We start from the raw sequence: 13,326 nt of genomic DNA, 5'->3' as shown, positions 1-13,326 counted from the left end.
ACCCCGAAACAGCTGTCTGCAGATGAGGTGCTGGCTTATTTAATATCCAAGTCATGTCTCAAGGCTTATTTTAAGAGCTTAACATTGATTTATAGGATACCTGCCTTACATCTAGTGGCATTAGAGGCAGAGCTTGTTAAGAGCTCATTTGCATCCCGACACTGGGACTAATGACATCTTGCATCCCAATGGTCCCTTGGGCACAATTCCATTCAGGGATTTTACAGGAGACAGTGCTATCAAGATGGGACAGAGACCACTGCTCCATCAATTCTAAATGATCCTTCCAGAGAAAGTAAGGAACTCCCTATCCTGGTGGTTGGATCTGAAAAATCTACAGAGGGGGGAATATGTCTCCAGCAGCGGTAATCACCACGGATGCAAGTCAGAAGGTTGGAGCGCCCATTAGAAAGACTGCTTCTTTCAGGGACAGTCAAAGATCATCAAATTTCAGAGAACTGGAAGCAGTTCTGGAAACTTTGAAGTCGGCAGGGAATTTACTCCAGGACCTTTCTCAAACGTCAGGGAGGAACAAGAAGCCCTCTTCTTCAGGGTCTAGCAGACCAGATATTTACATGGGCAGAAAAGAACGTTGTATCCATTTCAGCTATTCACCTAAAAGGAGTATACAACACAATAGCAGATTTCCTGAGTCGGCACAAATTCAACCCAGGAGAGTGGATGGATTTGTCTCCAGTGGGGTAGTGCCCAAATAGACCTGTTTGCATCAAGGGAGAATTCTAAAGTGGATTATTTCCACTCTAAACCCAAGAGACAATCCGGTGGGAGTGGATGCACTTTCTCAGGATTGGAATATAGATCTGGGATATGCGTTCCCACCATTAACACTAATCCCTGCAGTATTGAGGAAATTTAGAGCGAGTTCAACAACTCTCATTTTGATAGCTCTAGCTTGGCCCAAGAGGTGTTGGTTCACAATTCTGAAGGACATGTCTATTGCAGATCCAATATCCCTTCCAAAGAGACAGATCTCCTTTTACAAGGTCCTTTAAAACACCCGGACCTCGAGAATCTGAATCTGACAGCCTGGATCCTGAGAGGCAGGGTCTCTCAGACAAGGTAATATCGACTTTACAGAACAGTCATAAACCAGTAACTTCAGCCATATACAAGATATGGAAGAAGTTTAAATCATGGTTGTCTCTTAATCATCCAGATAATGCTTTCCCCTCAATAGGTAACATTCTGGATTTTATTCAGATGGTATTTGATATGGGCAGGGGCGTAGCTATAGGGGGTGCAGAGGTAGCAGTCGCTACCGGGCCCACGAGCCTGAGGGGGCCCAAAGACCCTTGTGCCGCATGTGAAGACAATGGTATTATAGAAAGTGCATGCTATTCAAGTTACACCTCTGGCTAGAGGTAAGGGGTTAGGTCAAGAATTTGCCATTGGGCCCCTGGCCACAAAGCACTGAGAGAAGGGGGGCCCAAGCTGAACTCTTGTACCAGGGCCCATGAGCCTTTAGCTACGCCCCTGGATATGGGGCTATAACCTAGTACGCTAAAAGTTCAGATTTTGGCATTAGCCTGTTTTCTGGACACTCTGTTGGTGGAACATAGATTAATAAAAAGATTTGTAAAGGCAGTGTCTAGGATGAGACCTACATTCAGACAGACTGTTTCAGTGTGGGATTTAAATGTAGTCCTAAATGCCCTTTGTAATACACCAGTTAAACCAGTAGAACATATATCTGATAAGCTTTTGTGCCTCAAAGCCTCATTCCTGGTAGCCATAACTACAGCCCGTAGAATAGGAGAGATTCAGGCCTTGTCGATTGCTAAACCATACTGGACCGCCTAACGCAGATTCGCGTACCGGAGGCGGCAGCCCTGCGCAGAGTCACGCATATATGCGTCATCTTGCGCGAGCCGAGATTTCCTGTGAAGGCGCGCGCTCACAGGAACGGAAGGTAAGAGATTGGATCTCCAGCCTGCCAGCGGCGATCGTTCGCTGGCAGGCTGGAGATGTGATTTTTTTTTAACCCCTAACAGGTATATTAGATGCTGTTTTGATAACAGCGTCTAATATACCTGCTACCTGGTCCTCTGGTGGTCCCCTTTGTTTGGATCGACCACCAGAGGACACAGGTAGCTCAGTAATATGTTGCACCAAGCACCACTACACTACACCCCCCCCCCCCCCGTCACTTATTAACCCCTTATTCACCCTTGATCACCCCATATAGACTCCCTGATCACCCCCCTGTCATTGATCACCCCCCTGTAAAGCTCCATTCAGATGGCCGCAGGATTTTTACGGATCCACTGATAGATGGATCGGATCCGCAAAACGCATACGGACGTCTGAATGGAGCCTTACAGGGGGGTGATCAATGACTGTGGTGATCACCCCATATAGACTCCCTGATCACCCCCCCTGTCATTGATCACCCCCCCGTCATTGATCACCCCCCCTGTCAGGCTGCATTCAGATGTCCGTATGATTTTTACGGATACATGGATCGGATCCGCAAAACACATACGGATATCTGAATGGAGCCTTATAGGGGGGTGATCAATGACGGGGGGGTGATCACCCCATATAGACTCCCTGATCACCCCCCTGTCATTGATCACCCCTCTGTAAGGCTCCATTCAGACATTTTTTTGGCCCAAGTTAGCGGATTTTTTTTTTTTTTTTTTTACAAAGTCTCATATTCCACTAACTTGTGTCAAAAAATTAAATCTCACATGAACTCACCATACCCCTCACGGAATCCAAATGCGTAAAAATTTTTAGACATTTATATTCCAGACTTCTTCTCACGCTTTAGGGCCCCTAGAATGCCATGGCAGTATAAATACCCCACATGTGACCCCATTGAGGAAAGAAGACACCCCCAGGTATTCCGTGAGGGGCATATTGAGTCCATGAAAGATTGAAATTTTTGTCCCAAGTTAGCGGAAAGGGAGACTTTGTGAGAAAAAAATAAATAAAATCAATTTCCGCTAACTTGTGCCAAAAAAAAATTAATTCTATGAACTCGCCATGCCCCTCATTGAATACCTTGGGGTGTCTTCTTTCCAAAATGGGGTCACATGTGGGGTATTTATACTGCCCTGGCATTTTAGGGGCCCTAAAGCGTGAGAAGAAGTCTGGGATCCAAATGTCTAAAAATGCCCTCATAAAAAGAATGTGGGCCCCTTTGCGCATCTAGGCTGCAAAAAAGTGTCACACATCTGGTATCGCCGTACTCAGGAGAAGTTGGGCAATGTGTTTTGGGGTGTCATTTTACATATACCCATGCTGGGTGAGATAAATATCTTGGTCAAATGCCAACTTTGTATAAAAAAATGGGAAAAGTTGTCTTTTGCCGAGATATTTCTCTCACCCAGCATGAGTATATGTAAAAAGACACCCCAAAACACATTGCCCAACTTCTCCTGAATACGGCGATACCAGATGTGTGACACTTTTTTGCAGCCTAGGTGGGCAAAGGGGCCCACATTCCAAAGAGCACCTTTAGGATTTCACAGGTCATTTACCTACTTACCACACATTAGGGCCCCTGGAAAATGCCAGGGCAGTATAACTACCCCACAAGTGACCCCATTTTGGAAAGAAGACACCCCAAGGTATTCCGTGAGGGGCATGGCGAGTTCCTAGAATTTTATATTTTTTGTCACAAGTTAGCGGAAAATGATGATTTATTTTTTATTTATTTTTTTCCTTACAAAGTCTCATATTCCACTAACTTGTGACAAAAAATAAAAACTTCCATGAACTCACTATGCCCATCACGAAATACCTTGGGGTGTCTTTCCAAAATGGGGTCACTTGTGGGGTAGTTATACTGCCCTGGCATTTTAGGGGCCGAATGCGTGAGAAGTGGTTTGAAATCAAAATCTGTAAAAAATGGCCGGTGAAATCCGAAAGGTGCTGTTTGGAATGTGGGCCCCTTTGCCCACCTAGGCTGCAAAAAAGTGTCACACATGTGGTATCTCCGTACTCAGGAGAAGTTGGGGAATGTGTTTTGGGGTGTCATTTTACATATACCCATGCTGGGTGAGAGAAATATCTTGGCAAAAGACAACTTTTCCCATTTTCTTATACAAAGTTGGCATTTGACCAAGATATTTATGTCGCCCAGCATGGGTATATGTAAAATGACACCCCAAAACACATTCCCCAACTTCTCCTGAGTACGGCGATACCACATGTGTGGCACTTTTTTGCAGCCTAGGTGGGCAAAGGGGCCCACATTCCAAAGAGCACCTTTCGGATTTCACCGGTCATTTTTTACACATTTTGATTTCAAACTACTTACCACACATTTGGGCCCCTAGAATGCCAGGGCAGTATAACTACCCAACAAGTGACCCCATTTTGGAAAGAAGACACCCCAAGGTATTCGCTGATGGGCATAGTGAGTTCATAGAAGTTTTTATTTTTTGTCACAAGTTAGTGGAATATGAGACTTTGTAAGAAAAAAAAAAAAAAATCATCATTTTCCACTAACTTGTGACAAAAAATAAAAAGTTCTATGAACTCACTATGCCCATCAGCGAATACCTTAGGGTGTGTACTTTCCGAAATGGGGTCATTTGTGGGGTGTTTGTACTGTCTGGGCATTGTAGAACCTCAGGAAACATGACAGGTGCTCAGAAAGTCAGAGCTGCTTCAAAAAGCGGAAATTCACATTTTTGTACCATAGTTTGTAAACGCTATAACTTTTACCCAAACATTTTTTTTTTATCAAAGACATGTAGAACAATAAATTTAGAGCAAAATTTATATATGGATGTCGTTTTTTTTGCAAAATCTTACAACTGAAAGTGAAAAATGTCATTTTTTTACAAAAAAATCGTTAAATTTCAATTAATAACAAAAAAAGTAAAAATGTCAGCAGCAATGAAATACCACCAAATGAAAGCTCTATTAGTGAGAAGAAAAGGAGGTAAAATTCATTTGGGTGGTAAGTTGCATGACCGAGCAATAAACGGTGAAAGTAGGGTAGGTCAGAAGTGTAAAAAGTGGCCTGGTCTTTCAGGGTGTTTAAGCTATGGGGGCTGAGGTGGTTAAAGATCTTAGACAACCGTATAATACTAAGGCTTGATCCGTCTTTCTTACTAAAGGTGGTCTCTCCTTTTCATAGAGAATAGGAAATAATTCATCCTTCCTTTTGTGCCTCCCCCAAAAAGGTGCAGGAGGAGCATTTCTATTGTCTAGACGTCAGAAGAATAATCCTGGCATAGCTTCAGAGAACAGAATACTGGAGAAAAACGGCTAATCTTTTCATTCAGTTTGGAAGGAACAGAGGCAGCAAGGCCTCAAAACAGACCTTGGCTAGATGGATAGAAGAGATAATCATGGAATCCTACAGACTTCAGGGTGTATCCTGCACTTTGACTATAAGAGCCCATTCAACCAGGGCCATGGCCGCCTCGTGGGCAGAGAAAGCTGAGGCCTCTGTTGACCAAATTTGCAAGGCAGCTACTTGGTCTAGTTCTAAGATTTAGTCTTACCGGTAAATGGTTTTCCAGGAGTCCGACATGACAGCACCCGGTATACCCCCCCTTGTTTCTTTTGTTCTGACTTTATGAATAAATGTGATGTTAAACATTGTGAGTTCAAATAAATAAGTTGGATATCAGCATGGCTTCATGAGGGATCGGTCATGTCAAACTAATTTTATCAGTTTCTATGAGGAGTTAAGTTCTAGACTGAATCAATGGATGTCGTATATCTGGACTTCTCCAAAGAATTTGACACTACCACATAAAAGGTTAGTATATAAAATGAGAATGCTCGGACTGGGAGAAAACGTCTGTATGTGGGTAAGTAACTGGCTGAGTGATAGAAAACAGAGGGTGGTTATTAATGGTACACACTCAGATTGGGTCACTGTCACTAGTGGGGTACCTCAGGGGTCAGTATTGGGCCCTATTCTCTAGGGTTTTACCGATATCGGCCGATATTCAGTATTTTGACAGGTATCGGCATCTATTTTGCCGATATACCGATAACGTATTGGGAACACAGAACGCGCTGCTCTCAGTGCTCTCTGTGTTCCCTCAGCAGCACAGGGGAGAAGGAAGCAGTGTCTCCCTCCCCCTGTGCTGCTGCTGCCGCCAATGAGAAGAGAGAAGACAAGAGGAGGGGAGGGGCTGTGGCCACTGCGCCACCAATGAAGATAAGTCTTTCATTAATTCATATACAAGAGGCGGGAGCTGGCTGCAGAATCACATAGCCGGCTCCCGACCTCTATGAGCGGTAGCTGCGGTCCGCGGTAGTTAACCCCTCAGGTGCCGCGGATCGCAGCTACCGCTCATAGAGGTCGGGAGCCGGCTATGTGATTCTGCAGCCAGCTCCCGCCTCCTGTATATGAATGATTGAGAGTGCAGTGCGCCCCCCCCAAGCCCCCCAGTAGTAATCATTGGTGGCGCAGTGCGCCCTCCACCCCCATAGTAAAAACATTGGTGGCGCAGTGCGCCCCCCACCCAGTATTAATCATTGGTGGCAGTGGCCACAGGATCCCCTCTCCCCTCCAGCAGTGTAATCCTGGGGCTCCGATCGGTTACCATGGCAGCCAGGACGCTATTGAAGCCCTGGCTGCCATGTTCAGCTCCATGCTGCTGTGTGCACAGAGCACAGAGCAGCAGGGACAGTGTGAGCTCCTATTCACCCTGATAGAGATCTATCAGGGGGAATAGGACAAGGATTCTAGTCCCTAAGGGGGCTAAAAGTTAGTAAAAAAAAAAAACCACAAAAATATTAAGTATAAATGAAAAACATTTACAACAAAAAATAAAAAATACACGTTAACAATAAACATAAATTTTCAGCAGATTTGTGTAGGAATTTATTTTTTTCTCAAAAATGAAAATTCCCAGAAAATCGGTATAAATTATCGGCTATCGGCCTGAAAGTTCACAAATTATCGGTATCTGCCCTAAAAAATAAATATCGGTCGATCCCTACTATTCTCTTCAATATATTTATTAATGATCTTGTAGAAGGCTTGCGGCATAGAGTTCCGTCGTCGGGGCTCTATGCCGGAAGAATCCTGATCAGGATTATCCCCATGCATTCTGAATGGAGAGAAATCCGTTCAGGATGCATCAGGATGTCTTCAGTTCTGGACCGACACGTTTTTTGGCCAGAGAAAATACCGCAGCATGCTGCGCTTTTTTGCTCCGGCCAAAAATCCTAAACACTTGCCGCAAGGCCGGATCCCGGAATTAATGCCCATTGAAAGGCATTAATCCGGATCCGGCCTTAAGCTAAACGTCGTTTCGGCGCATTACCGGATCCGACGTTTAGCTTTTTCTGAATGGTTACCATGGCTGCCAGGACGCTAAAGTCCTGTTTGCCATGGTAAAGTGTAGTGGTGAGTGGGGGAACAGTATACTTACCTCCGTGCGGCTCCCGGGGCGCTTCAGAGTGACGTCAGGGCGCCCCACGCGCATGGATCACGTTATCCATGCGCATGGGGCACTCTGACGTCATTCTGGAGCGCCCCGGGAGCCGCACGGACGGTAAGTATACTGCTCCCCCGCTCCCCACTACTACTACGGCAACCAGGACTTTAATAGCGTCCTGGCTGCCATAGTAACACTGAACGCATTTTGAAGACGGATCCGTCTTCAAATGCTTTCAGTTCACTTGCGGTGTTACGGATCCGGCGGGCACCTCCGGCAAATGGAGTACACGACGGATCCGGACAACGCAAGTGTGAAAGAGGCCTAAGAGCAGTGAGACTATGGAACTCTCTGCCTGAGGAGGTGGTGATGGTGAGTTCACTAAAAGAGTCAAGAGGGGCCTGGATGGATTTCTGGAGTGTAATAATATTACAGGCTATAGCTACTAGAGAGGGGTCGTTGATCCAGGGAGTTATTCTGATTGCCTGATTGGAGTTGGGAAGAAATTTTGTGGGGAAAATTGGCTTCTACCTCACAGTTTTTTTTTTGGCCTTCCTCTGGATCAACTTGCAGGATGACAGGCCGAACTGGATGGACAAATGTCTTTTTTCAGCCTTATATACTATGTTACTATGATTCTATCCAGTGTAGTAATTTGGAAAACATTGGAGAATGGGGGCGGGGAGGGGCCTTTTAATCTCTCTCGCTTTCTGTCCCTACAGAGATCAATAGGACATCCTCCAGTGGTGCTGTCATGTCGGACTCCTGGAAAACCATTTACCAGTAAGACTAAATCTTAGTTTCTACTGGCCAGGGGGAAGCGACGATAAGGCAGAGCTGCCTGGGCACTTACGAGGTTGACGCGGCCCAAGGGCACTTGCGAGCCCTAATTTGCATATCCTACTAAGATGATTTTTGCCAGTTTTATAAGTCCATGATTGCTTATAAAGGTAACGTTTTTATCAACTGTAATGCTGCTAGAAAGCTATGGGAAGGGTTAAAAAGGTGAAACTGTGATGACAGACTCCCTTTAAGCCTCATTCACACAGTCAGTGAGTTCTATCACTGATTTTGAGCCAAAACCAGGTGCGGCTCTAAACACAGAACAGGTGCAGACCTTTCCCTTATACCCTATGTCTGTGGAGGCTCCAATCCTGGTTTTGGCTCCCAATCACTGATGTGTGAATGAGACATTACAAGCAGAAGCCTGGCTGTAACAGACAACACTTGAGATAACTCAGATGCAAGCAGTTTAGCCTCTTAGATGCGGTTGTCAATGATGACCTCCACATCTAAGTGGTTCCTTTGCTGTGATGCACTTGGTCTCTGAAGTTTTAAAAAAAGATAAAAATTTAAATCGCCCCCCCTTTCCGCAGAATTAAAATAAACAATAAAAAAACTAAGATCTAGTTTGAGGCACCCCCTGGGGAATCTCAGCTCCCTAGTGACTGCCTCCTTTGGTCTCTTGGACCCTGATAGTTAACTCCCCTTTTTTTTTTCTTTTCTCCTACTGTTTGTCGATTTTTCTTCCCCTCCTTATCCTTATCCCTAGTGTCCTTTCCTTGCGTGTTTCCCCTCCCCCCTGTCACAGGTATGACGTCACTCAAACTGGCATCGTTTAATGTGAAGGGCTTTAATTCCCCAGAAAAGAGATCCCAGGTGCTCTATCATCTCCATCGACAAAGGGCCCAGATCGTATGCTTCCAGGAGACTCACTTCAGGCACGGTAAGGCTCCTGCCATTCGTAATAAATATTACACCTCCTGGCACTTTGCAGATAATCCAGACACTAAGTCAAAAGGTGTTGCCATAGCGATACATAAATCTCTCCCTCACCAGGTGCTGGGCTGTGTCATTGACCCCGGAGCTCGTTATATTATTCTCACGCTCCTGATGGGAGGACGGGAATTCACAATTATTAACGCCTATGCCCCAAACCAAAATCAGGTTGCATTCCTAATTGACTTAGTGGACAAGGCCCTCCCCCTAATTCGCGGAACGGTCATTTTTAGCGGGGATTTTAATCTCACTTTTGACCCCACGCTTGATAACTCCTCGGGACGGGCAACCCTTTCCTATACAGCTATTAAGAAAGTGAAAAGAGCACTGCTGCAACTGCAACTGCTTGACCCGTGGCGTTTGCAACATCCCTCGGACAAAGACTACACATTTTTTTCGGCCCCGCACTCTTCTTATAGTAGAGTAGACCACATTTTAATCTAGCAATCCGCCCTGTCATGGTTGGACTCCACCTCCATTGGCAGTATTTTGTGGTCTGACCATGCGCCGGTGTATTGCTCCCTCACCCTCCCGTTCTTAACTAAAAGTGAATGGACATGGCGTCTGAATGAGTCTCTCCTCCTCGACGCTGTATGCACACAAGTTCTCACTGACACTGTTGTTAATTTCATGTCTGATCATGCCTCGGACCCCACGCCCCTCCCTATGCAATGGGAAGCCCTTAAATGTGTTCTCAGGGGGATCCTCATTAAACATGGCTCGCGCCTTAAAAAAGAAAAAGCTGCCTTACTCAGGGCTGCTTTGCAGAAAGTGGCTTCCTTGGAACTAGCCCACAAGCGTGCCCTCTCTCTACCGGTGCTCAGAGACCTCCATAGTGCACGAATGGACGCGCGTCTGTTACTGGACTCTTCCTACAAGCGAATAGTTCAAAAATGTCGCAGTAAGTTCTACGAATACGGTAATAAGTGTGGCCGCTTGTTGGCTAGGGCACTTAGGGGTCATATTGCTGCTTCCCATATCCCAGCGGTCAAAAACTCTCGGGACCAATTATTGCACACGACAGAGGAGATTACCTCGTCCTTCCAGTCCTTTTATACTGACATGTACAATCTTCCTGACCTTTCTGCTAGGGAATCCGACGATTCTCCCTACCCGTTGAGCGATTGTCCTAAATTATCCACCGAACAGGCTACTACCTTGGAGACGCCTTTTTCAGAAGGGGAACTAAAGGAAGTGATCGCGTCCCTTCCGGGCGGTAAGAGTCCGGGCCCTGATGGGTTCACCGCTGGCTTCTTTAAATCTTTCTCCACCATCCTTGCTCCCTTTCTGGTGAAGGTCTTCAATGCGGTGTCTCCCCAAGACCCCTTTCCCCCCCAATCCACTATGGCCCACATCGCGGTTATCCCTAAGCCCGACAAAGATCCCATCTCTTTGTTGAACGTAGATTTAAAAATAAACGCCAAATTATTAGCTAATAGATTGAACGCTTTCTAGCTCTCTCTAATACACAACGACCAGGTGGGTTTTGTCCCGAGAAGGGAGGCTCGCGACAACACTCTCCGGACCTTGGACATTATACACCACGCAAAAGTCTCCAACACCCCTCTTATGATTTTGTCCTTAGATGCGGAGAAAGCCTTCGATCGTATATCTTTGCACTCTCTTCGATCTGTCGTGTCTAAACTGGGTTTGGGCCAAATCTTTTTGGGAAAAATACTGAGTCTCTACCACCAGCCCTCGGCCAGAATTAGAATCAATGGTGCCCTTTCTCATCCGCAATGGCACGCGCCAGGGATGTCCCCTGTCTCCTCTTCTGTACGTTCTAGTAATGGAGCACCTCCTCTCCGCGATCCGTGCTAACCCAGACATCTCAGGGGTCACGATTGGCGATGTGGAACATAAATGCGCGGCCTTTGCGGATGACCTCTTGCTATATATCACTAACCCCCATATCGCCCTCCCGTCCCTTCTGCGAGAGATCGCACTCTTTGGTAAATGGACAAATTTTAAAATCAACATGACCAAATCAGAGGCACTGAATATATCCTTACCTCAAACACTAGTCTCATCGCTTAAATCTACGTTCCCATTCAAGTGGCCATCGGCGGGGATTAAATATCTTGGGGTTAAAATCTCGACGGAGCTACCCGCCCTTTTCAAGTTGAACTTTGCCCCACTTCTACGAAGCTTCCAGAAAGACCTAGATGCATGGCACCGCCGAGACTTCTCTTGGTTCGGCAGGGTCAGCATTTGGAAAATGAACCTACTGCCCAAGCTGCTTTACCTCTTGCAAACCATACCCATCCGATTACCGCTCAATTTTTGGTCACAACTCAGACGCTGTTTCACGCGTTTTGTGTGGGCCCCTGGTAGGCCGCGAATAAAATGGGAGGTTCTGACCCGGTCTAAAGAACTTGGGGGTGTTTGTTTGCCAGATTGTAAACTATATCACTACTCCGCGGTATACGCCAGACTTTTGGACATGTTGCGTTCAGATTCCAGTAAAACGTGGGTCAATATTGCACGCGCCTCTTCCTCATACGCGCTCACGGTCCTTCCATGGTTAGCAGGCAAGCCGGGTTTTAAAATCCCCCCACTGTCCTTCACAGCCAATCACACTTTCGCGTCAATTGCGTCCATTAATCGGCGTACACTCCTCATTGATACGTCTGGCCCTCTAACGCCGATCACTGATAACCCAGCATTTCGCCCAGGACAATCTTCGAAACCCTTCCTCACTGCTACTAAATTGCGCCCCCTTCAGTTCTGTGATGTCCTCACTACCGCGGGATTGAAGCACTTAAATCAATTGATGGAGCCCTCTCTAATACGCCCCAGGCATAACTTTGAATACGTACAACTCCAACATTTTTACTCCTCTATACGTGCCACCCACACTTTACGCAGGAGCCTTACGGTGTTTGAACAAATGTGTCTTGCCCCCTCTGCTGTCTTCAGGGACATTTCCACCATTTACAACTTGCTTGTTCTCCAGACCTCTGACCAGCTCCCCTCCTTCTGCCACGCCTGGAATCGTGATCTGGGGAATGACCTCACCCCATCTCAATGGAAACGGGCTTTTCTTCTTTCTCATAAAGCAGTAATTTCCACTAAGGCGCAGGAGACAAATTATAAAGTCCTTTCCAGGTGGTACAGAGTGCCGTCTGTGCTCCACAGATGGTTTCCATCTGCTTCGGATCGCTGTTGGAGGTGCTGTACTGACGAAGGCACCTTGCTACACATTTGGTGGAATTGCACCATCCTGCGACCTTACTGGAACTTTGTGCACCGTATTGTGCGGGTAGTGACGGGAATACCCATTGCCAACGCTCCTGAAGCACTTTTGTTGTTTATCTTCGATCTGACTATCCCTGCTTTTAAGGTTTCGCTCCTTAAGTATATGTTACAGGCTGCTAAAACGGTCGTCCCTCGCCATTGGAAATCACCTACGCCTCCCTCCCCGGAGGAATGGTTTGAAGAAATTGCCCTACATCAGCGGATGGAAGATCTCATCTGCGTTTCTCCTCAGGACACCTCTCGATTAGTTCAAACCTGGGGCCCTTGGGAAACTTTCCGAGGATCAGATGAGTTCCGTAATGCCAGTCTATAATCCCGCATTCCCCTACCCTCTCCTTCCCCTAGGCCTTTCCTCTTTGTCTGTGTCCTACTGTTCTGTGCTCCCCTATGTTTGTTTTTTCCCTTTCTTTTTTGTTATGTACATGCTTATTAGGCTTAGATTCATATAGCCTTCTTTGCTTCATGTAAACAATGTGATTTTTTTTTATTTTTTTCCCGCTCATGTGTTGCCACATGTTCTTACTGCCTTTACGCATGGGAAATTATACCTTGTTACCTCCTTTGTCTGGAGATTACTCTACAATGTATAAGGCATTGCATGACATTGCAATTTGATACCTTTTGTATCGCATTTTTATCTACTTATTTGAAAAACTCAATAAAAAATTTAATCTGAAAAAAAAAAAACTAAGATCATGGGCATTGCCATGTCCCAAAATGTCTCAACCATTACAATATAAAAATGTTTATCCAATACGGCGAATGGCTTAACGGAAAAAAAACAATTTACAATTTTTTCATTGCTTCACTTACACTGAAAAAATAAAAATAAAAAATGAATAAATTGTGATGCAAAAGTAATACACACACTCCAAACTGGTATCAATAAAAACTACAGATTGCCCTG

Source organism: Bufo bufo, chromosome 2, assembly GCF_905171765.1.
Source record: "Bufo bufo chromosome 2, aBufBuf1.1, whole genome shotgun sequence".
NCBI lineage: Eukaryota > Metazoa > Chordata > Amphibia > Anura > Bufonidae > Bufo > Bufo bufo.
Note: the sequence above shows the minus strand (reverse complement) of the source record.